General features: G+C 37.9%; 1 protein-coding gene across 5 annotated transcripts in view; it reads left to right on the top strand.

Annotated features, from left to right (window-relative positions):
- The window catches only part of EYA1 (EYA transcriptional coactivator and phosphatase 1), a 221901-nt gene that overhangs the window by 81020 nt on the left and 114320 nt on the right, over window positions 1-26561 (top strand). Inside the window, exons 2-3 of one of the 5 annotated variants that reach the window (XM_043539493.1) lie at window positions 820-942; window positions 16198-16337. The gene's annotated coding sequence lies outside the window, so the exon portion shown is untranslated. Of the gene's footprint in view, window positions 1-819; window positions 943-16197; window positions 16338-22579; window positions 23033-26561 lie in introns of those variants that run through there. The other 4 variants (XM_043539496.1, XM_043539494.1, XM_043539499.1 and 1 more) reach the window with 4 other exon arrangements.

Genomic DNA, 26561 nt, shown 5'->3' on the forward strand with positions numbered 1-26561 from the left:
TTACTTCCTTGAAATAGCCTGAGGGTCTCCAGGATTCCCAGCCTACTATACTAAGACCGGGTTTATATAAAATCAAGTCATTCTGTAGCTCATACACACAGTCATTCTTGTGGGGGAGGAGAGGGGGGGTTATTGCTCTTTTGGGAGTTGCTAAGCCAAGAACAGCCCTCTTCCCTCAATACGGCCGTAATGTGCTCTCTCATTTTATTCTCTTATACTCAGCCAAATAAACACCAGTATCATAAATATCTCTGCAGGTTCATGTCACTTCAATGGGAAAATCATCTCCCTTACTGATAGCCAGTTCACTCTTGATCATCTGCTAATGGTGAGAAGGAGGAATTGAACTTCTGATGAATACTGCAGAATGTTCATGAAGCGGTGTGTACTCCAGATGAGAGAGGATAGCTACTTCCTTGGCCATAGCTGTGTACAACATCAGTTTGAGATGCCTTTCAATTCAGGACATTGAAATGACTCATAATATGGAAGAATGGACCTCTCAGGCTGCAAAGCATGAGCTCTAGCAAGAAGAAAAACTCAGTCAAAAGGTGGAAGGTTTCTGCATCTGTAGTTTCCTTTCCTCTCCTCCATTGACTCTATGATGAACCTGTTTTCTTGAGATGCAGTTTTACTACTGTGGCTAGATACATAAGAGATTTCCAATACTGAGGATGTATCGCATTATTACTTCTCTCAATCCAAAGAAGTTGCTCTGTCAGCAAAAAATGGAATTGGCTGAGGTGGGAAAATCGGATTAAATAAAACCCTCAATATAATTTGGTTTGATAATCATATAGTTTTGTTTTATTTCTACAGTTTTACACTATGTTGCAATCTGAATGCAGTGTGTGCAGCAAACTTGCTTCTATAGTTTGAGGACCAGTAGGACCTATAGAGAGAGAGAGAACTACAGATGAAGTGAAGAACTGAAAAATAATAGTATGTGGTTTTCTCTTGTCCTTACTCTTCTGGATGATTTCTAGCAAGGGAGGCTAGACTTGGAACAAAAAAGATGCATTGTTGTTGATATTTCCAAGTTATAGTCACCATTTATTCTGTAACAGAAGCTAAGTATTATTACTAATTACTAGGTGCATAGTGTGTTTTCTTAAATGCAAGAGTAATTTTAAATATAATTTGTATTTTGTTGCTGCTTTATGCACGTTACTTTATAGAATATTTAAAGACATTAAACATTTGCATTTTTACACATCTACACATAGAATCATAGAATATCAGGGTTGGAAGGGACCTCAGGAGGTCATCTAGTCCAACCCCCTGCTCAAAGCAGGACCGATCCCCAATTAAATCATCCCAGCCAGGGCTTTGTCAAGCCTGACCTTAAAAACTTCTAAGGAAGGAGATTCCACCACCTCCCTAGGTAACGCATTCCAGTGTTTCACCACCCTCCTAGTGAAAAAGTTTTTCCTAATATCCAACCTAAACCTCCCCCACTGCAACTTGAGACCATTACTCCTTGTTCTGTCCTCTTCTACCACTGAGAATAGTCTAGAACCATCCTCTTTGGAACCCCCTTTCAGGTAGTTGAAAGCAGCTATCAAATCCCCCCTCATTCTTCTCTTCCGTAGACTAAACATCCCCAGTTCCCTCAGCCTCTCCTCACAAGTCATGTGTTCCAGTCCCCTAATCATTTTTGTTGCCCTCCGCTGGACTCTTTCCACTTTTTCCACATCCTTCTTGTAATGTGGGGCCCAAAACTGGACACAGTACTCCAGATGAAGCCTCACCAATGTCGAATAGAGGGGAACGATCACGTCCCTCAGTCTGCTGGCAATGCCCCTACTTATACATCCCAAAATGCCATTGGCCTTCTTGGCAACAAGGGCGCACTGTTGACTCATATCCAGCTTCTCGTTCACTGTAACCCCTAGGTCCTTTTCTGCAGAACTGCTGCCTAGCCATTCGGTCCCTAGTCTGTAGCAGTGCATGGGATTCTTCCGTCCTAAGTGCAGGACTCTGCACTTGTCCTTGTTGAACCTCATCAAATTTCTTTTGGCCCAGTCCTCCAATTTGTCTAGCTCCCTCTGTATCCTATCCCTACCCTCCAGTGTATCTACCTCTCCTCCCAGTTTAGTGTCATCTGCAAACTTGCTGAGGGTGCAATTCACACCATCCTCCAGATCATTTATGAAGATATTGAACAAAACCGGCCCCAGGACCGACACTTGGGGCACTCCACTTGATACTGGCTGCCAACTAGACATGGAGCCATTGATCACTACCCTTTGAGCCCGACAATCTAGCCAGCTTTCTATCCACCTTATAGTCCATTCATCCAGCCCATACTTCTTTAACTTGCTGGCAAGAATACTGTGGGAGACAGTGTCAAAAGCTTTGCTAAAGTCAAGGAACAACACGTCCATTGCTTACCCTTCATCCACAGAGCCAGTTATCTCATCATAGAAGGCAATTAGATTAGTCAGGCATGCTTGGCTCATTGATCAAAATACACAGGAGAATAACAACATAGACACATGAATGGATATAACTTTATTAACTTAAATATTCAAATGTTGTGGAGAGGCTGATCCCTGCCTTAACTACTAGGCATTAATTGAGTCCAATAGAAGTATGAATGGTCTCACAGCCAAGGAATGAGGACTTTCTCCCTTAGCTAAATCACTGGTAGCCCATTGCTGAGTATCGCCAACTTCCCCTGGAAAAGGTAACACAGCTAACCAAGGGATGAGAACTGGCTCTTGTAATCAAACCCCCAGTACTCAATTCATAGTTCAGCCCAGTGATTAAATCCACCACTCTGTCTCCAGGAGGGGAAACAAACATTCAGGTGAGGCGCTCAGTCTGGGAGGATTTAAGACCTCCTCTCATTCCACAGGCTAAATGGGTCCACCAGTCTCTCCTGGGGCCTGTGCTCAGGTTTACACCAGGTGCTGACCCCTTGAAGCCTCTGATCCTCACTGAGCACTCGCTGCAAGTTGTTTTCATTTATTACCCCCTCTTCTTTATTTTTTTAAATGTACTCTGTTTTATCCTTATTCTGTACCAGTATGTTCCAGGATGTTATGAGTAAGGTGGAAAAAAACTCACTGGATACCTTGTCAGTCTTGCCCCAAGGGGAAAATTCTTTCCTGATCCCTAAAAGATTAGAGGCACAGCAAACCTGGAAACTCAGCTATGACAGCTACACTGCCTGTTGGGTAGGGTGGGTAGACAGGCAACTTTCAGCACCAAAATGCTTAAACACACAGGGAGGCGAGGTTTGCTGGAACCAGTCTGCTTTCTCCCACTCCTGAATTGGCCAATGGGCAGCTTGGGGATGTGGAGCTGTGCTCCACTCTCTCCGCCACGCACATGAACTCTGCATGAGTTTTGGGTGTGGAGAGAGGACAAAGATGAGTGCACACCCATCCTCCAACCAGGACCCTATGGGTTGGCCATTCCCCTGTCAGCCAAATTAAACTCCCACGGCTAACATGACGAGAGATTCTCAGTTGGCTCAGTTTTATGCCCATTGCTGTTTAGCATGTATCGCTACAAATACTAATTAAGGATCATGTTCTAACTGGACAGTTATAGGCAGAGCTTACCTTTGTGGTCCCATAAAACCAGCGGCCATGGGATCCCCAGTATTTTGGAGGTCCAAGTAATATAAAAGAATCTCAGCTTTCATTTTATTAAAAGTAAGTTTCTTGGCTTTTTCCTTGTGAAGTAGCCTTGAAAATATAAACCAATAGCGAGGATTTTCTGAGGCTCACAGGTTACTCACCATTCCCTCACAGCCACCAAGGATTGGGTTTTGGGATTCAAGGGAATCCTAACCATAGGTCTCTTGCTATTTTTAGGAAGATCCCAGAATCAAGTTGATAGTTCCAGGTGACAGTGCTGCCCAAACTGCTGTTAACTCACTGGGGTGCCTGGGGCTGAATCAGAACCTCTGCTGGGCATCCAGTGTGATCTCTAGCCAAACAATGGGAAGCTTAATAGCATGAAAAGCAGAATCAGGACTACACCAAGGTCTTGGGAGGCCCAGGGCAACATCTGAAACTGAGGCCTCCGGCAGTCCCAGACCTGTAAGTTTGTTGTTCTCCCCACAGGCGTAAAGAGACTCTGCCTTGTGTGTCTGTGGGGGGGAGGAGGGTGCTACCATCTCTCCCTGAAGTCCAGTCTCGCTACTGGTGGGAGAGGTATCTGTAATATAGGCTCTCAGCATGGCAAGTAACCTCAGGCCTGGGGGATGATGCGAATGGCAGCAACAGTGGTTTCTGAGCCCAGTTGGGCAGGGGAGTCTGTCCAGGTTGTAATGCCTCCCACTGAAATTTGGCCCGACCACTCCTCTAGTTTTGGGGTCCTCTCAAACAGGGAATGTAGGGCAAACTGCCCCTTTTGCCCCTGCCTTTGTGCAGCCCTGAGCACAATAGTCAAGGTCACTGAGCAAGGAACTATTCCCAGCTCTGACAATAACTCCCTTTGTGGCTCTTGTTAAGACACAGAGATGAAAATTTTCATCAGGCACCTGTAGAGGCTTAATTTATACACCCATGTTTTAAAATGTTGGTCTCAACCTCTTTGTGCCTTAGTTTCTACATCTGTAAAATGGGGGTGATAATGCTTACCTACCTCAATGAGGAGTTTTGACAACTACGTAAAGTGATCTAAATCCTAAAACTTACAGATTGCAGGCAGACCCCTCCAGAGCCTGTGCGCCTAATGAGAGTGGATAAGGAGAAAGGCACAGTTAAGAAGGGCCTGTTAAGTTTGGAATCATTTAATTAAACCTCTCCAAAATCATCAGGCTAACAATAGTGAGAAGTCATGGACAGGAATCCTTTTTCCAACAAACCAAATGTTTTGCAGGCCCTCCTGAAAATGCAAAAGTGAGACAACTTTGAGTATTGTCTGTGTTAGATCTTGATTCTTGTCAATCTGGTTACATATCTGGTTATGGGATGGAGTCTGCCTTAGTGGCAATTATAGATGATATCATCATGAATGCATATCAGATGTTCATGATGATATTGTTAGATCTATCAGTTGCCTTTGATGCCTTTGATCACGTGTGTGTTTGTTTGACTTGCCAGCAAATCACAGTAGAAGTCAATGCTGCTGCCCTTAGGTGGGTTTGTTCATATCTCTGAGAGATCCCCGAGGGCAGTTTTGGTTACTCATTGTTTTGCTCCAAGTGCGCTCTCATGTGGGATTCAGAAGGGTTTCATGTCCACCTCCGTCTTATGTAGTATAGCAGTGCTGTCCCTCTAGTCTGGCTTTGGGCTAGCTGCTTCCACAGTTGCTCTCTCTCTCAGATTGGCAATCCTGAACTTCCAGCCTGCTTTGGATGCTGTGGTGATTTGCTGCAGTAACTTTGCCCTTGGGTTAAATAATAAAAGTTAAAGTCCATCCCTTCCAGGGTACCCATGTCCAAACAAGAGTCTTCCACCCTAGCCTGAAGCTGGGCAAACCCTTCCTGAGTGTCTTTTCTTCAGATTTCACTCTTCGGACCCTGGGCTCATCTCTCAGTCCTCAGGCTCTCCTGGGCTCCCTTCAATCTCTCCCTGATCTCTACCAAGCACCAGCTCTCAGGGCTTCCTACCTGGAGTCTCTCTTCTCTTTTTGGTTCTCCATTGGCTTCCGTCTTGTGCATGGTTTAGTCACATGACCTGCCTGTCATTTTTTTCCGAATGTGGAGATGAGCTAAGTGTGTCACAGGTGGATCTGGACCCATCTCCCCTTCAAGGGCCAGTTACCTTGTGACATATAGAACTGTAGGAATTGCTTTACCAGATCAGACCTGTGGTCCATCTAGAACAGTGTCCTGTTGCTGGCCAGTGCCAGATGCTTTAGAAATAAGTGCAAGAAATACTGCAGTAAGCAGTTATGGCATAGCCTACATATATAGAAAATGGTTTGCTAAATCACATCTGTTGGAGGTTGGATTATGCTGTGAATGAGGATTTGCATCCTTTCCAAAACTCTTGGGCTTTGGGGGTATATTTTTGTTTGTTTGGGGTTTTTTTTTGTTCAATATGTATCTGAGGCCAATTTGGAAGTTTAGTCAGGAAGCGTGGGCCAATGTGCTCTTTAGTGTACTGCTGATACCCCATCTCTATTTCTGTCTCATCCTATCTAGTCAATATTATTGAATGCTTTACCTAGTGTGTTAATAGAGAGCCTGGATGAGGACTAGCAGGTTGAAGCTCAGTCTAGATAAGACCAATGTGGTAGGCTGGGGAAAACATCTGGAAGATGTGGCAAGGCTTTAAGAAGGGTATATACTCACCATTTATTGTTAGAGTTCATAATCTGGGGATACGTTTGCACCTGCAGCTGTTGTTGGACAAATATAGCAACAGTAAACCAGGACTACTGTTTTCTTCTTTGATGGGCCTAGAGATAGTGATTTTTTTTTTTTTCTGGATGGAGACCTTGACCCTGTAATACATGTCTTTGTCACCTCAAAGTTAGACTATTGCAATGCATTCCATAAGGGGTTATCCCTTAAATGATTCAAGAAAATGAAGTTGGTGTAGTAGGCAGGCTACTGCATTCTAAGCAGCCTAGCTTCTCATCATGAGCACATGACCCCAAATTGGCTGGTGGAATTTAAGGTAGTGGTTTTGTTTTTGTATTTATAGAGCCCTAAATAGCTTTTATCCTGTCAGTTTGAAAGACCACCTCTCTGCCCATACCACACTGCTACATTTGCAATCCACAGAGCTCTAGCTAGAGCTCACTGGCTATATAAGATGGAGTTTTTGGCAGGGCATAAATCCTGGGGGGGGTCTCTCAACTTTGGAATTCACTCCACCCACACCCAAGGTCCAAAATAGATTGATCTGATCTTTAGGGCACCCTGAAAGACTCATCTCATTACCCAAGCTATGGAGAAGGAAAGGCTGATACAGTTGGGTGTGGTGAGGTATTTTTTGCCTTTGAAATACCTAGTTGGTTATTTCTTATTCTGATTTTAGGGAAGCTGTTGGTTTTACCTTCATGTAACTATACTTTTATTTATGTCAGAGGCTCCCAGGGTAGGCTTTTTTTTTAAGTTTATATTTGTAAATAAATAAATAAATAAGTTGACATAGGAATTGGTAGAAGCAGCTTTGGAACCAGGATAACAGCAGCACTATGAGTTTTGTATGTGATTAAGCTGAGAATCTTCCCTTTGTGGATGAAATGCTATAGGAGTATCTGAAGTAGCTATATGTAGAGAGAGTGTGTGATGTCTCTTGCATATTTATAGATTGCAGAACAGGGAGATGCAAAGACTACATACTTAGAATAGTACACTTACTTTAAATGGTGAAAAGCAGAAGGCAAATTTTCAAATTAGAATGTGAGAATATAGCCATGTGACTCTCATTAACATTAATAGGAACTGCTTAGCTCAGTCTCTATGCACCACTTTGAAAATTTTCCGTAGGTGTCTCCCTATCAGTATTTATGCAATCAGAGACAAAATGCACAATGAAGCAAAACCCCAAGATAGTGACATAACTACTACATTCACACAGAAGCAGAAAGCAAATTTGACTGGAAAAAGAGATACTTAGATACAAAAACCCGTAAAATAACTCACTTTTCAAAAATATAAAAAGAGAAAAATACTTTTCTTATTTATACTTCGAGTCACCTGAACCAGTCAACACTTGTAAAAATAGAAGAAGTTATAGTTAAGGGCATGTAATGAATGGCAGATGACCGTCTCAATCAAGAGGGTAGATACAGGGTCAGATCTCCAAGTATAATAAGACTGCTTTGCATTGCACTGGCCATACAAATCAGTCCCAAAGCTGGCTTAACCTGCTCTGAAGCTGCTCCATCTGGGGACTGGACCTTTGATCAAATAGGCCAAAGATCTGGGGAGCACAAAGTTGGGCTTAGAGCCCACATCTACAGTGTTCTCCAACACTGTTGTACATTAAAAAGTTGGGGCGCTAATGCTTAACCAAATCATGAATGGAGTTAACTTCATTAGTCACCACCTTTGCATTCAATGGCATAAACCCTAAAGTAGATGACTGACATCTGATAGTCTAGTCACCAGAAGGGGAAAAATGCAAAATGAAGTCATAGTATACATCTGGAAATGATCATCATCTTTTGCCATCTTCTTCCTGCCCAACATGATAGGACTTGAGAGAATGATGCGCCCAGAAAGAATTTCCAATCTCAAGAGCATTGTATTACCCTCTTGGCCATCCTAAGATGGCCATCAAAGGGTGCTACAGCTGACTGGCAGATGAGTGACCTCCAGGGAGTATACAAGGGCTGTCTAGAAGCAATAGTACCTTAAAACCTTTCAAGTCAATGAGCCACCCTCTAGCTGCTCCCATACAGTGCTAAACAAATAGCTGTCTAAATATCTCCTACACCGAGAAACCTGGTCACATGCACCAATAATCTCCTGTCAAAATAGTATCCCTGGATTGTAGTCCAACACCAATTAGTTCCTCACTCCCATAGTTAGGATCTTTTCAACTTATCTTAACCTCTCTACCACCACCATCAGAATTCCATGATAAAAGACAACTGTTCAAAGACACTAAAAAGAATAAAACAGCTCAATGTGTAACATATGTTCATAGCCCCAAACCTCCCACACTGGAAGGTCCAGCAGACTTCATATGTAACCTCCCCCTCAAACCGTATCCCTGAATAGCATGCCAGTAGATCTCCTGGGTCTCCTCCCTACATGACCAAGGCTGCTTGCATCCCCTTCTAAACTGTCTGCCACCAAGGTTAGGATACTGGAATAATTTTAGGAGGAACCTAAAAGAGATGAGGAGAAATGTATAGCAACCTAACCCTGGGGCAAGAAAAGTGATTTAAAAAAAAACCCCTCACTGTCAAATACCAAGGTGTAGGCAATGCAGCCTCAGAGGGGAGAACTAGAGGTGGTGGTAGAGAATGTCAGTGTTGGAGGCAGAACAGAACCGAAAGGCAGAACCAGAGCATTAGTCAGGAGACAAGCCATGGACAGACTCAGGAGCCAGACTAGAACCCAAAGGCAGAACTGGAGTTGTGGTCAGGAGACAAGCCAATGATCAGACTCAGGACTCTGAAGTTCAGAGGAAGGTAGGGACTAGGGTTGGAGCAGGAGAAAGTATGGGTTGGAGCAAGGGCCAGTGCAGGAAGCAGGTCTGGTGCAGTCGTGGGGGTGCAATGCATTGAGCAGCTGTTGTTGGCTTAAATGGTGATCTGTTGGCTCTTCTGTCCAATCAGGGAGCACAGTCACTGAGCGAGTGTTTATTGTGTCCAGCCAAGCATACTGAGTTGTGAGGTGACCATGACAGGAGTCAGCTGAGATTTTCTCTCCAGTGAAATTTAAATTAGACTTTTATCTCTTTCATTACTCAAGCCTTACAGAACAATGATCCTAGTCGTGTAGTGGTACTAGGTAAATATAGCAGCTCAGCATTAGCTCACATGCAATTGGATTTGGAATAGCTCTTTATTGACAGGGAGAGTTGGCCAGTTCAGTGATGTTATAACCTACGATGGCATTTATCTAGGGACTACGATTATAGGAATAAATCATTCAGAATCTGTACTGATAGGCGTATTCCGCTCTGGATGTTGAGATATTGCAATGTCTTTGGTGATTCAGAGCAGGAGAACTGAGACAGCCAACAAAAGAACACGTTAATATGAACTGCCTTTACTTTCTTCCATCCCCTCCTCCCACCTTCATCGGTAAAGTTCACAGGAGGGAAATGAGCTTCTCATAGTCAGCTCCACAGGACAGTCACCAAGGGGTGTGGGAATTGGTTCTCCAGTAGATACCATAACTTGATTAGGGCCCAGACACAGTGGTGTTGAACAACACATTGACTTTTCAGTAGGCACTATCTGAAAAGTAATTTCCTGAGCTAACAAGGAATTATGTAAATGGAGGAAAAATCAAATAAGAGGATTGATCAAGATGGAATACATTAAACACTCTTGCATGAGGTAGATAACATGAAAAGATGATTTGGGTACATTTAGCAGAGTTGCACTAAGAAAGCCAATTGTTGTGATTACGGGCGGATGAGAGAAAATAAATTAATTCACCCAATAAATGTGTGTTTATTCTTCTGTATTTCCTCTTGGTTTGTATGTAGTCAAAATTGTATATGTTTCAGGATAGAGCTGGTTGTAAAATGGAAAAACAAGTTTTGTGAGGAAAATTTGAAAAAAAAAAATCTGTTTTGACATGTACCCATTTTCCATTTTAAACAGTTTCCATGATTTTTTTTATAGATGCTTTATATTGAAATGTATATCAAAATCATACTCTACTCTACTCTATTTCAAAGATTACTTTGATAAAAATGTGAAATCTTTTTCAAAAAATGGAAGATTTCATAGAAGTCAATGATTTTGCACACAAAGTTCAGTTTTAAAAAAAAAAAGGTCGATTTTTTTCAGGTTTTTTTTTTTTTTTTTTTTTTTTTTTTTTACAATTTCTGTTTAAAAAAAAAAAGGTGCACTTCCAGGTTTCATAGAGAATAGATACAAATATTCTAAATGCTTAGACCACAGACAAAGGGACCGATTATTCCGCTATTACTTGTGTTAAGTAGTACTTTACTGCACAAGTAGTTCAGTTTAAATCATACACTCACTGTGAATGGAATGGTAGAATCAGGCCAAAAGAAAGAAGTCTAAAAGTTGTATCTAATTGAAAGGAGATCCTGTTGTGTTGCTGCAGGTGTGTCTGCAAGTGTGACTGCTTCACAGATTGTGGCTGAAAAATACACTAAGCACCCAAATACGCTAATTTCTGAACGTGAAATTGTGGGAAAATCTGCTGAAGTGGAAAGATAAGCATTCCCCAACTACAAATTAAGGAAGATCAGACAGTATCCTTGACATATACACTCTGGGTGAAATCGTGGCTCCACTGAAGCCAATGGCAAAACTCCCTTTGAGTTCAATGGGACCAGGATTTCACCCTCTATTTCTCCCCATCTTAAACATATGGTAGTAAAATGTGTGGCAATGAATATGCAGATTCATGACATGATTTGTTTTTGTATAAAACAAATGTTAAGATGCCTCAGGCTTTAAAATCATTAAGATGGATTATCATCTATGGCTTATACAAAGTACTGTTTTATTGCACTGAGCCTGGAGTTGTAATAGCTGTTGTTTTCAGGTTTGCCCCAAATACCCCAATTGCTTGGGCTGAATCCAGTGTTTTCTCACCAGCCTTCAGCACACACTAAATAGCTATGGTTTGGAAGCAAATTAGACAGATCTAAGAGTGAGGCCACTCCATGCTGAAGCGTTTTGGGATGTTTGTTTTGTCCAGTGACTAAGAGAAAATCTATTCCTTTCATTTTACATATTTAGTTACCTGAAAAACTAGTTTGTAATTACCTAACACCATTAATCAAGTTAGTAGTTTGTTATAAAATTTTGTTTCTGATTATGACTGTCAGCTAACAGTCGATAATATAAGATGGATAATAGAATACACTTCATAAGTAATGTGTATTACTGTGGCCTCAACTCAGTGTTTAGAGACCAGTTTTAATGTAAGGACTTCAAACTACACATTTAGAAGACCAAATGTGGTGGTGTTGTTGTTTGTTTGTTTGTTTGTTTGTTTGTTTGGTCAAATGGTTTAAAAAAAAAGAGAGAGAGAGAGATTCCAGACTTATTCATGTTTAAATTAGTCTTTGAAACTAGTTTTAAAATAGCTTGAATCCAGTTGCACATTTTACAGAGGAGAATAAAGACCCACATAATACATTATTAATTGGGACTTATTTCCTTGCCATGGACCTGATCCAAAGCCTGTTGAAGTGAATGGGATTCCTTTCATGGAGTTTTCTCTGCCTTGGATCAGGTCCTATGTTAGTGGAAAAACAGGTTCTGCCTGTCCTCCACCCCCAACCATGGTCACCTTGGGTTTCAATAATAAAAGGTGGCTTATGGCTATTAAGTCCTACATTAGGGGGCACATCCTCGGTATCATACCTACTATGCAAAGAGCATACTTAACAAATTAAGCATCTCCTCAACTGAGCCACACTTATATGGTTATATTATACGGATATAGGCATTTATAAGGTCTGAATGTTGTCATATACATTATTATTATTTATTATTTTATATAAGTCCCCAGTGATCTCACCACATGTATTTTCCTGTTTATTTACTGTTAAAATGATGCTATGTTTATGTGCCATTTGAGTTTTCAACTATTTTGAGGGAAGACTTATTGGTATTACAGGCTTAATTAACTGACATAAGTAAAGTTATGCACATGCTTAAGTTTTGCAAGATCAGGGCCAGAGCTTGAAATTTTTGCCCATATCTTTAAATGATTCAATAAGATGTTAAGGTTAAAGATTTAGCAAATCAAGACTTTGGAAGTACTCTCTGAAATCAGTATGATTCTTTTCCCCCAGTGGATTTCTGAACCAATACAAAACTCTGGATCAGGGCCTGTAAGGGTATGTCTACGTTGTAGCTGGACGCGACCCCCCAATCCAAGTAGCCAGACGCAAACTAGCAGGGCTTGAATTAGCATGCTAAAAATAGCAGTGTGGATGTTGTGGCTCAGGCTGCAGCTCAGGCTCTCAAGCCTAGGAGGTGTAGGGTGGGCTTGAGAGTCCAAGCTGCAATATCCACAGTGCTATTTTTGGCGCACTAGCACGAATCTATCTGCCCCAACTAGGCAGCTCACTCCTGACTGCAGTATAGACATACTCTGAAACAGCAAGTCATTTTTTCTTAGTGAATTAATGGGACATGTTTTTACTGTGTAGTAACCTTCGGCTATTTTTTTAATTTGCTGTTGTGCTTTTCAGGTAATTTTATGGTCTGTGACACCAGTTCAGATTTGAGGAAACCAGGGTATTGGCAGGCAGCAGCCAGTCCAAATGTCATGCAGAGATCCTGCAATCTGATCCATGCGGGTGGACTGTTATGCCTGCACACACTCCCATTGAAGTCAATGGGGCTCTGCGAGGGTCTGCCCATGTGGGTCAGGTCGCAGGTTTGGGGCCTACCTCTTACAGCTTCTGAACTGCTGTAAATATTCACAGCATTGCCTACAAGAGTGTCTGATATACCTATAATATATGCACAACTGAAATGTACTGTGCAGAGCGTACATGTTTCAGCTGCTAAAGGTGAAAGAACGATTTTACCATTTGCAGACTTCTGTGTGTCAGATTATATTCAGAAATCTTTGATCAGCCCAGAATTATTTTATAACAGATTAAAATGTACTACAGTGTAAGTACTTTATTTACTTATGAAGACATAAATAAATAAACAAAAACTCCATAAGTCATCAGTTTTGGTGGCACATTTTTTATAAAGGCGCTGGTATACATGGAATACTATTTTGCATACAGGATTGTTAAGTACAGCAACTTTCTGGAAAAAATTGATTCCACAAAAGGAGGGTCCAATGCAAATTGGTCTTCTTTCAATACAGTGTATAAGAGCTGTATTAATTATTTGATCTGTTTGTGGGATTTTGAATGTGAAGACATTTGTAGTGTTCTCTTAATTAAATCTATGTGAAAAGTTTTAAATAAGAAAAATACCTGCAGATGTACATCATGGGCGGGGTAGAAGGGATCCTATTACTGTTACTCAGGGTACTGTGATAGCGCCTAGAGAGCACAGGCCCCTCTCTGTTAGGCTTCAGACACACATAATAAGAAGATGGTCCATGTTCGTTCTGATTTTCCCCTTTTCTTCTGAACTAAGGTATTATTTGCATGTGCTAAATAGTTCTTGAACCTCCTGTTGACTTCAAAATAATTTGTTATGCCTAAGAATCCTCATCAGATGTCTCCATTCTGGGTTTTTTTATTAGTTTTACCTTTCCCAACCTAGCAGGAGAAACCGTTCATCTCTGGCTGGCTGGGAAAGGAAGAAAAAGTGAACAGCTCTCCCATAAGGCCACAACTAATTGGAGCTCTATGGATCAGCCAGCAAGGGCATCATGATCGCTGTATCATGAGTATCCTCTCCCTCAAACAGGCTGACATCTCTGTTATTTGTTTTTCCAATGACAAGAGACAATTACTTGATTTGCAGTCAGTCTGTATCAGTACAGTTAGAGTTTTGGTTGGATATGTAAAAATATACTTTTTTTATTCATTATTTTTTGCTTACCCTTCTTATTAGTCCAAAAACTATTGAAGGGAAAATAAACCAGAGTGTCAAATATGCTTTAAGCCACCTTCTACTGAATTGTACACAATATATCTAACTCTGGTTTTGCCACTTCTAAAGAATATTGGAAAATGTAAACATAACAATCCTCACTGAATGAAAAACATTAGACCGAGAGTTTCTGTATTGACCACATTTAAAAAAAAAAAAAGACGCAAGTATCTTAAAATAATTATGACGAAAAGGACAATAATATGGGTCCACAAAGCCTGCCTATAAATGTATAAAAATTCTTATCACAGATTCACCCTATATACAAATATAGCTATCAAAATCTAGCATTTGCAAATCAAAATACTGTATAATAGTTAAAATTTAGCAATGGAATTTGACTCTCTTTTCTCAGCCAAGCTGATTTGGATATCTAGGCTTCAAATTCTTTGTATGTATTGACCCACTGTGTTTATAGTCACATTTCTTGTTTCCCCTGACCATATTGACTACCTGTAACAATTTTTCCATTATTAACTATTCTGTAAACAATGGGTTGTTTATGGTCAATTTTATACACCCAAGCCAGATCCTCAGCAGATGTAAATTGGCATAGTTCTGTTGACTTCAGTGGAGCTATAACAGTTTACATCAGTTGAGGATCAAGTCACCCATTTCCTTTTTTTCTTTTTTGCCCATGAAACTCTGAAATAATAATTTAGCAACAGTGTTGGCCTATGTGATGCATTCTGCTAACATAAGAATTTTTATATCCAGATATTTACAAGACGAACTTAAGACAAATTTTCAAAAGGGAGGCCTAACTTCTGTGAGTGAATTTCATTAGTAAATCTGAGTATTTGGACCTCTGACTACTTGATTATGGAAACAAATTAAATAGTTGGAAGGGCAAGTACTCGGGGGGGGTGCCTGCAAAAAAGGAAGCCGAACCTTGGCCTTTGAGAATTTAGCCCTATATTCTTATGGGTCCATCCTGAAGTCTTCGGGCCTGTCTCCCCTGGAAGTCAGTGGGAATTTGGGATGAGAGAGCAACCACAGAGTGCCCCCTATGATATTTGCTCTGCTGCTCCTAACTCTAAAAGAGTCCTGGCATCTTTTGTGTTCATGGAATGACAATATAGGTTTTCTTGATCTATAACTGAACTGATCACAGTGGCTCAGGAATTAGACATCTCTTAAAGGAGCTCTGTTTTCAGGCAGGAAGTGTAGATTGAAATACATCAATAATAATGTGCTTAATTATTTTTTAAAAAAAATTATTAGCACCCTGAAAGTATGCAAGGACTAAAAAGAGTTTAAGCTTTGTTTAAATTTAGGCTGCAAGAGGTGCCTCTGGTAAGTATTAAGATAAACAAACTGAAGCTGTTGTTTTCATTAGCATGTAACACAGAGTCCAGTTTCCTTACCTCACATAACACTAAAGTAAAGTTCAGTGGCAGAAAGCAACTTGATCTCCTGCAAGTATGAGTCTAGATAAACTATAGTATGGAAAAAAAAAATCCAGATTGTATACCTATTGACATTGCTTAATAAAAACATCTAGAATACTGGTGCTTCTGGGTGTGTTTCCAATAGCAATGTGATTACAGTGCTGTATGGATTAAGTTACAATCCTTTGAATTCTGACCTTCAGTCTAAAACAGCTTTAGAGGTTACTCTTTTTCCGATTTGTGAGATTGCAGCAAAAAAAGAGTTAGTGCTGCTGGAAGGAAGCAGGAGGAGGTGGGGGAGGGGACTTTGAAGCCATATGAAAGGTTTTCCTCCGCAGTTGCTTTGTAACAACAAATATAGCAGCCCGATGCTAAGTGATTATACAAAGTTCCAAAATCTAGTATGCAGCAATTGGGATTTCTGTGAATATAATTACAACTGAGACCCAATGGGAGAAAGATTGGACCCTTGGCAAACAAATGAATGTGCGTGATGTAATTACTAGTAAAGATCAAAGCAAATCACTAGGGTTGATTGCAATTAAACAATTCAATGGGGAAACAATTGATGAAAGTGTGAAAATAGTTGTCCATGTAATGATTATTTTAATTTAGACTTGCACTTTTTCCTTTTCATTACAAGGCCCAAAGCATGGAATATTTATGAACTTCACTTTTAGAAGACACTTCACCATTCCTGTACGTCAAAAGAAAAATACTTGTGGATGATTGAGTATTTGAAGGTTGAGGACATATATATTTGTTATATTCAACTAAACCAAGGTTTGTGATTTAGAAAGTTGTTATGAACAAACTTACAGTGTGTGTTTTATGAATAATTGTAAGTCTTTTCGTAACTATTTTGTCAGATTTGAGCTTGGGCATTTCATTCTCACTATTCCTCTTAGATGCCTAATTTTTTAAAATTCAGCAGCAAACTCACCTTTTATTAGTTTTAGTCTTGTGTGTCATTGGTCCAAAAATTATGCAGACGCTTACAAATAACCAAGATACAGTAATTACCCACTACTCCGTCTACTGTTGAACAGTGACTTTACCAATGCTAGAAGGAAAAGAATATATGGCACAAAGTTAGGAAATAATAACAAAATGGGATTCACATCAAATAAACTCATAATTTCTGTGGTTAGTTGACATGCATATTGTTCTTGCAGAATTTAAAAATTATGAGCTGGTTTGTAATTCAGAACTGAAAAACAAACAGTGATTTTCCAGCTCCTGTTACGCCTTATGGGAGGTGCTCACAAAACTGGTTTTGTGCACGTTACCGGAAAAATGGTTAGAGAAAAGACAATCCAGTGTTGCTGAGATGGCGTATGTTTTACAGTGTACTGAATTTATGTAGCTGGCAGAGTTATTGCACTGAGCAAACTGGTAATGATATTGCTACTTCCATCTTATATGAGGTATCGATAAGTCAAAGATGAGGAGTAGTTCTTGGAGAATTAACTACCTAAAAGCTGGAAATTTGCAAAATCATATCTTTATATTGTTTACAGTGGCCAATTAATCATAATATCAGATAACAGCTGATTACTCTATAAGTTAAAACGCAGTCTCTAAGTTATGTTTCATTCTTAAATAACTAAACATTGTTAGGAACTGTTGATTATAACTTATATAAATCTACACGGTTCATCATTAGTGTATTTTGATGACTTGCTTGTTATAACAAATTATCTATAACTCTTTATAATGACTGGTGATTATATTACTGTTTTTGAAAATATTCTGTTTTTTCATGCTGAGATAGCATAAAGACAGTTATGTAAATCATTAAAAATAGTGTTAGCAGTTCCCAGTTTGCTCTTTCCATATAGGCCCCCATTCTACAAACACTGCATAGCTTTATCCAGGAGCAGTCCCATAGATTTTGGTGTGACTGCCCATGTGAATAAAGTTACTCACATGCTTAAGTGTTTGCCAGATTGAGGCTTTAATATTAAAGGAAAAGATTCTCAAAAGTACCTAAGTGACTTAGGAGCACATATCCCATAGAATTTCAATTAGATTTGTACTCCCAAGTCACTTAGGCACTTCTGAAAATCCCACCTTAAAAGGTATTGAACTTTGAAGGACCTGCTTACCATTTAAATAATGTTCAGAAATTCAATTAGCTAGATGTAATATTCTTAAAATAAAGGATATTGTCCTTAGTGGAGTTGTTATAGCATCCTGCTGGGAATCTCTGAATCAGGATTAAGGTCTTGATCCCGCAGCTTGGGCCAGTAGCGTGTCATGGCAATAGCCTGCTCAACTGTCAGGGAAGTGGTGCCATTGCTGAGTAGAGTATCCACTTCAGAACATTCGATGGATCACAACTATTAGTGGTTTCATATGAAAGCCAAAAATGTGTTTTCAGTGCAGAGACTGCTGAGAGAGGAGAGTGATAGATTTGGGGAAATGTGGAGTAAGAAAAAGTACAGGAAATCTCTATATATAGTATTACAGATATTTAAAATGTACTGTCACGTTTAAACAAGACAAGACAAACCCCAAACAAACTTTTTTTGATTTTCTACTGGAATACCATATATATCTATGTTATACTATTTTTATATATATATATATATACACACACACTTCTATCTTACCTCTTACTGTACCTCTTGTTTAGTGAAACCTTCAAACGTATATACTCAGTGCATGCCTAGAAGAGCAAATGATAGACATAATCTTCCATTATGAGGGTAAAAAAGAAAGTGCACATCACACAATTTTTTTGTTCATGTATTTTTAGATGAAAAATAGTGAACCCTCAAGATAACTGCTATCAAATTAGATTTGGAATACAGAAAGTTTGCATTCCTTCTGCAGAACGTCTGTGGATTACATGACTTTATAGTCATTTTACAATCTATAAGTATCTCAGAGTCACAGAAGTTAATGGACTAGTTTAAAAAGTGGTATTTAATTTAATGTAGCCATTGGTATATCTTTTGACTAATAACTACAGTCAGCAGTTTGCATGTTTAATGATTATGCATTATACCTTAATTCATCATTACACATATTAGGTAGCTCTTGAAAGAACATAATTCAATATTAATAATTTATTAATCAAGCCCTGTCCTTCCTAATCTTAGTGATATTTTTCAGAAGTAATTGTTTGACTGGATGACTTCTGCCATTGTTTTTCTCTGCTTGTAATCACCAAAGACTTTCTATTTTTGAATAACTCAGTAGCATGAGGCACTAAGAGTTCCCATCAAACATTGCAAACTTCTACTACACCTAGGCATGTATCTAGGCAACAGCTGTTATGTGTAAAATAAAACTTGTTTGGAGACATAGGAAAGATATTGTCTATTTGAGGGGATGCAAATGTTATATTAATGTTGTTATAGGGAGTCCAAAAATGAACTTAATTCAGTAATAAAATAATCTTAGAATGTATTTTATTTTTGTTTTCAAACTAAAAAATATACAGGTAGTCATCTTGTGCATCTGTTTAATGTTTATGTAGTACTTTTTGTGTGGAGACAAATATTGAAATACTTAATACCACTGTTCTGCATCATGATCTTCTGTCTTTATCTAGTCAATGTTTGTAATATGCCTGTCACTGCAATATATGTAAATGCCCCTAAATTACTGTTCCAAGTCAGCCCAGTTTTACTTGTGTTAAAACCAATGGGAGGACTTGTGGAGCAAGGAATTATTTAATGCAAGTAAGGGTGATGGAACTACTTCCTATGAGCTTATCTTACACTTAATATGGTATATGTATAAAGAGCCCAGTTTTCATTTCTTATAAATCCTTGGATGGTGATTGGGTATACAAGGAATACAGAATAAAGACAAATTCAGACCTGGTGTAAACATATGCAACGGTAATGAAAGTCTGTTCCAAATTCAGCAATAATGTAAACAATTATATAATTTGCTGGTGGGGTGCAAGTGGTAAATAGCATAACCTGTGCTGATTGGGAATTCGGTGACATGAGTGTTCAAACCAAGGTGGTGAATCAAGGAACACAGCTAAGAGGAGGCTGTAAGGTAAAGCAGAATCCTGCTTTATGTATGTGAAATGCATAATCGGGCCTTTTATAGCTATATAGGATGAGCTCATCAGCTAGTATAAATCAGCATATTCTTACTGATGTCAATGAAGCTATGCTGATTTAAACCATCTGAGGATCTGGCCCATAGTATCAACTGTATAATAAGTTCATAGTTTAGATCATAACATGAAATAATTATATTGACTATCTGATGTCTGAAGACTAGACTTCAGCATAAAGAACTTTAAATCACAGTTTAATGACTATATAAACAAAGAGAACCCTATTTTATCTACTAGCCTCCTCTTTGTTGCTTTATTGTATATGAAACTGTTGTGTTTAAATAGGTCCAATTACCATATTATCTTCTACTGCCAACATGAATGCTATGGAACATGTTAAAATATTCAGAATAGATTTTTTTCCTGCAGTGCTAAGGGCCCTTTTTCTGACCATCTTATACCTGACTGTAGCTCACCCCATGTCTGCCACCACTGTATTAGGCTGTGTGTGTCTGGGTTTTTTGAATACAGATATAGGACACACTCCTGAAATTCTTATTCAGGCACTTCCATTAAGGACTGATCCCTTAGTCATACAAATACAAAATTAAACCGTAGAGGATATATCTGTGTCAGTAAGCAAAGGTTTCAAAATGGCAACATTTATTTCATATAACTGTGGATTTGATTTGAAAAAGTAAAATGAAATGTGTTTATATGGCAATAATCTACATTACTAGGAGTCTTGAGTGTTACTTATATGTTTAAACTATTTTTGTCTTTACATAGCAAGTTCTGGATTTTTAAAGGATGGTTGGTTGGTTTGTTTATTTATTTGTTTGTTTATTAAAAAGGGATATTGAGTAATGTTTTAAAGTGTTAGATAATACATAACAACATGTTTCAGTTTTGAAATGTCTCCAAAATAACTCGGGCCTTCATTCTGCAAAAGCATGTATATAATTTTGCTCATGTAAGTAGATGAAACTCCTAAAGGGAGTAAAGTTCAGCATGTTTTTTTTTTTTTTAAAGTGTTAGGATTGGCTAGAGGTGTTTTTTTTTTTTTAACGATGTGATTAACACTTATATATGCCACACTAGTAAGGACTTCAAACTAAACACTTTTTGAAATAGGCTGAGATTCCACAGAACAATTATTGTTTATTTGTATTTCATTCTCTTATTTAATTTTACCTGACAAAACTGGATATCTCTATGATAATGTATTTGTATTTCTTTTACAGCTTAATATAAAACATTATAAACAGTATTTTTAGCATGCGAAACATAATGTGAGTATAAAGAAGTAAACTAATTCAGTTTATGCTGGCTACATGGACAGGCCCAATAGAAATCTGCTTATTTTGACCTGAGCTCCCATATATGGTATGTGACTATCCCGAGATTGCTTTTCTGCACTAAACAAAATGCAACCCTAGGTGTGTTTGCAGCTTGAGGTCGTCTTGTAGCTTTGGCAAAACGGTTTGCTTTCCTGAGGTGCTTTCTCCAGAAAATGTTACTTACTTGGATATGATAGCCAGAAGATTTTTTTCATCTAGAAGTATTGCTTTCATTAGTTAAATTAAGGTAAGGCTATGTTACCAGTATAGTATATAACAACAAATTTTGTCAATGAAAAACATTTTAAATCTGTTTATTCTGGATAAGATTAAATTTTATTTAATACATTAGAATTGGGCATACTCTCAAGTATTTCTATTGCAAATAATCAGACTGGTTTTCTCATCATACTTTGATTATTTTTGCTCTAAAAGTATGGAAAATATAAGAGTTAAGCTAACTGAAAAATATTTTATAGAAGAACAGAATCATCCAAAGAAAACTTGTCAAAATTTAGTTACTACATGTTATATATTCAATGCTTTACACTTAATTTATATATTTTTTGTTTTTAATAGGCCGCTTTCAATGGTGAATAAACAAAAATGCAATAATATTAACTTAAGACGTCTGAAATGAGTTTTATATTAAAATACATTTTACATTAAATTATTGAAATACAAGATTAGTGAGATCTAAACTTTATATATTTCAGTGTTTAATTGATGTGACATCTAACTTTTTAACTATATAGGTGTACGTTTCCTCTCATTTCATTGGAAATGGCCATTCCACATTTTTGAAAAAATGATAAAACATTAATACTGATAATTGAGCACTAATACTTTAAAATGCAAGTCAAACACCTTATAAACTCAGTTCTGATTGTTTTGAGACATACAGGTATTTCACGTGTGTCTGCATGTTATGCACTGTTAGAAGGTTCCAGACATTGTGTTATATAGCTTAACATTGCATTGGGCAGGCTTCAGTGTGAAAAAGGTTGTACAGTATGAGCAGACATTTTCTTTACCAGGTTATCTTTGAATTGTAACATTTATTATCAAATATCTATCAGAACTGCACGTCTACACTTATATTCTGTGTTTCTGTGAATATCCTTGTTTAGCTTCACTTTTTGAGGAAATGTGTGTTTAATTCCAGCTTTTCTATTTGTTGTGGCTTTTCTTTAAACCTAGCTTAATGAAAACGGGCACATTTAAACTGAGTTACATTTTTAAAAATATATTACTGAACAAAAAAAAGAACTCACTGCTTTTTCTGGTGAGAAAAAGATGGAAAAGAACTCTTGTGTAATTGCCACCAAAGGATATGAATGGCTAGCTGGGGGAGAAAGAGACACTGCTTGTTGACAGAGCGCTTGAGCTCTGTTCTTCACCCACAGCAGCTGTTTATTCGGATATCATAGGCTCCTTCATTTACATACTAAATTTTTCTATAGCAGCAAGGTTGAGTCAGGCAGCACAGGGCTCATTTCAATTGTTACATTTAAACCAATAAGGTTAGGACAGGAGAATAGCTGTGGTTTGCATTACAAAAACAAAACAAAAAGCCCCAAGGCTACATGGGCAGACCTACAAGACTGAGCAAACAAATAGAAGGCATGAAGATTCTGCTGTTTCTTTGTCTACGGCTCTCAGATATTATCTGCTGCTGTTCAGTGGGGGGAACAGCCCATTCCTCAAAGCTGTTACTAAACAGAACAGTGGGAGCTGATGGTTCAGAGTTTGGTGCGAGACACAAACTCCCCAGTGCCACTTCCGACTCTAAGTCTTCCTGTGAAAGTCCACTTGGTGGTTTTTCTTTCTGGAAAACTTGCTCCCCCACCCCACCCCACCCCCGACGCTTTTGCAGGCAGAGCCTGCAGCAGCAATCACACAAGATTTTGCTCTGAGCTCGGGTTTGCCCTCCAGAGACGCTTCACTTCTGTTCTCGTGTTCGAGTGAGAGCTACTAAAAACCAGGGCAGTCGGCAACAGAGCTGAGCACAATACTTTACCCAGGAATAAAGCTATGTGAGGAATGGTGGTTGAAGTCAGAGAACGTGAAGGGAGCACATAAAACTGGTGGATACAGCAGATCCAATCACTGTAAGTACAAACCGGCTGTTTTAAAAATTGCATGGAGTGACAACAGCTGTCCTGTGATGCAAAGAAGGAAGATAACACTAGGTCTTTTCTGTTGAAGCTTAAAAAAAACCAAAAAAAACCAACCTCATGAAATGGCCTAATTGCAAAACAATGTGTACTTTCCCAAGTACTTCAGCAACTTTACATGAGATCTCATCCATGAGTACGTTCTCCATTTCATGATTAGGTTAATACCTAATTATAAATCAACAGTTCTAACAGTTAATTTTCGCTATGTTTTAGGCTTGGGTTTGTAGGCTTCCCTCAAAGCAGATGATGTTACATGGCTCTATTTATTGTATTCAGTCAGAGTTTTGTTCCTCCTATTTGATTTCCTGCAGTATTAATGGTTCATTGAAAATAAATAACACGATGATGAGTTGTTAGGGGGGAGGGTATATACAATCTATGGACCTGTGAAGAAGAGGTGCAAGAGCATGAGAAAAATAATGAAGAAATTTGGAGGAAGAATGCATGACAGAGATCTTGACAGTACTTTCTGAAGCAGGAAATCCTTTTGCTTAATATGTTTAAATTTTCCAAACACCAGGCAAAAGATTCAGTTCTGCAAAGGAGAACTTTTAGAGAAGACAGAATAAACATCTATACAGCTAAAATATATGACGTTTATTGACATTTTATGTAGCTTATTTAGAACTTAGAATCCGGAAGTTAAAGCTCTTTAAAGTATCAATAAATTTTACATCTTGCTTTTGAGCAATCAAGACTCACAAAAGATTCACAAGTATGTATTTCTTAAGGTGTTTTTTACAAACATCATTAAATTGGATGGCAGCTGTAGTAAAAGACTTATTCTATAAAAGTAGAGGTGTCACTGACTTTAAAATCATTCCTTAGATGCAGATATATTTCAATGAAGAGACAAGCAGTTCGAAAACTAACAAAATTTAAGAACTGATAAAACTTGTATGGAACTTTTTAATGCTGTTTGTCTCTTAAATAATTAAAAAGACAATGTTGACAGGAAGTTTTTAAAATATTGTTTTCTGTGTAGTCAGAATTCTTTTAGCCCCAGTCATACTTTTCAGAATAAGTATTATTTACAATTTCTTACTGAAATTGCTTGTCCAGAGTATTTGAGATAATTAAGGGTGTATAAATGTGTATATATGTACACACGTACGCACTCACAAGTCATGGAGTTCCTTACTGTTTTATTACTAAAGCCCACTATTGAGCAGCCGTAGTCTTTTAAACCTGAAAAATCTGTGTGGTGACAGACACAGAAACCTAACTGAGCCACTCTTCATCTTCTGGAGCACACAACATAAGAATGCGCAACTCCAAAAGCAAAGCTATCATTTTCTAAGTTTTGATAGATACAAAATATTTTGTAAGAGCCAAAAAATGCTTTGAAGACCAGAAAGCTCATGGTTCATTTTAAAATTTCTGTATGTATTAGAAGTATTGACACGAAGTGGTACTTGTTTCCTAAAGAGAATAATACTGTTCACATTTCAGTCAGATGTCAAAATATTTCATTTGTAAGTGTTGAAAATAGGTGAATGAAAGTTAGTATTTTTTAAAAAATAAACTAGTATTTAAAAATTAGAGAGCTGTGATCATCTGCTTCTGTTCTGAAAATTATTCTTTTTAATCTCATCTTTGAAGTAAGTACTTGAATTAAAAAGAAACATGACTTCCTCATATATTCTGTACTTCTGTATATTGGTAGGATTACAAGAAGAGTGAAAGTGTAATGAAAGAGTTTGCCAGTTTCTGAGGTGACTTTTTTCTCTAGTATGTTTTTCCTTTAATTTCTTCACATTTACCTTTGAAATCATTACATTTATTTGTGAATGGAAAATGTTTTCAAAGAGAAAAAGAATGCTGTTTTGAAAAAATATGTATAGTTTATGCTGTTAAAACTGACAATATTTTCCTATGAAGAAATATTCTGATTAGAAAATTGCCATTGTCTTTGAAATTTTTGCGTAGAGTAGAACTGTGGTTGAAAAAAACTAGCTCATATGCCAGCTATATTTATTTGGATAAGCTTAGTTTTTTCACTTTGAAAATTTATTTTCAGCTGGAAAAAATGTTTTAAATTATAGTCATTTAATAAAAATTGCTTCTAGCAAGCAAAAAAAGTCTGTGGAAAACCCATAATTTAGACAAGTACCTACATTTTATTTGCTCTGTGCTGCTGAGATTTAGAATCCCTTCCCATTTACAGTTTACTTTTCACAGAACATTATTAACTTTTTGGCTTCATATATGATCTTCTGTCAGATGCTTTTGATTTGTAATTTAGCGAAGTATAATAAACAGTGCAAAAGTCATGAATTTTCCTCCGCATCCTGAGCTCTGTGGTAGGGAAAATGTGATAAAATGTGTACCTTAAGTCTTGTTTGGTGATCTCTCAAAGCAAGTTTGCCTTCTGGAAATAATTTCTGGGGTTGAAGAGCATGGTATTAACAGATTTAATGTGGCTATTCAGTGGATTGGTGGAGTACTATGTGAGGTTTAACAAAATGAGAGAGACAAATTGAACATCAACAAAACCTACATCTGTGAAGAATTATAAATTTAATTAGTAAAAAAGGCAAACTTAAAATACCTCATTAAGTAATCAGAATTTGATGTTACTGGTTTAAGATTCTTAAATGGGTGAATTTTAAGTAGCTGTGATATCATTGTCCTTTCTTTTCCTTGTCATATATAATACAGTCCCAGAATCTGTGGTCCATGTCCATGATGAAGAGGTGAAAGTTACTTAAAATAATTAAATTATAAATAGTAATAACTTGTGATGCATTTTGAAGAATCTATATGTCATTTATCATTTTAGGCAATTTTAGTCTAATCAGGATGCAGAGTATAAGTGAGCGACAGCAAAAAAAACCTTTCATTGTGTATTTTTTTATGTGCCCCCTTGAATGGACTCTTAAGGCCAAAACATTTTTTTCCCTTTGCTTAAAAGAGAAATTTGTTTAATTATTGAGCTACTAGAATATATTTTAGAACTTCATTTATCTAGAAGCCTCATGGCAAAGGTGGGCAATCATATAAGAGTGAGCCAGCGCCACCCAGTAATGTGTTTTTCTCCCTCGTCATCATAAGTTTGTTTCTTTACTACATTGTAATTTTGTACCACACATAAAAAACTGAAAGCATGTGAAGTGTAGCATTTTGTAAACTGTAACTAATTTCACTCACATCTGTGTCTAATTGTTGTCTGCATTCGCATTCTTGAGAGTAGATTTATTTTTCCTGGACCACTATGTGGATTCAGCTGACCAGCCTAAGTGAGGATTAGTTGTTTTAAAGTTATTTTGATTAAAGAGCCATTTTTAAATATGGTAACGAACAACACATGGTTTAAATAATCCTTGAGACACAAAGGAATATATCTGAAGTATGCCTAATGAAAATGAAGATCCTGGATATGAACTTTATGATTTGTGAGAGTGTAAAAGGACATATAAGGTATATATTTAATTTTCTAGGCTACATCTAGTTGAAAAAC

This window comes from Chelonia mydas, chromosome 2 (assembly GCF_015237465.2).
Source record: "Chelonia mydas isolate rCheMyd1 chromosome 2, rCheMyd1.pri.v2, whole genome shotgun sequence".
Lineage (NCBI taxonomy): Eukaryota > Metazoa > Chordata > Testudines > Cheloniidae > Chelonia > Chelonia mydas.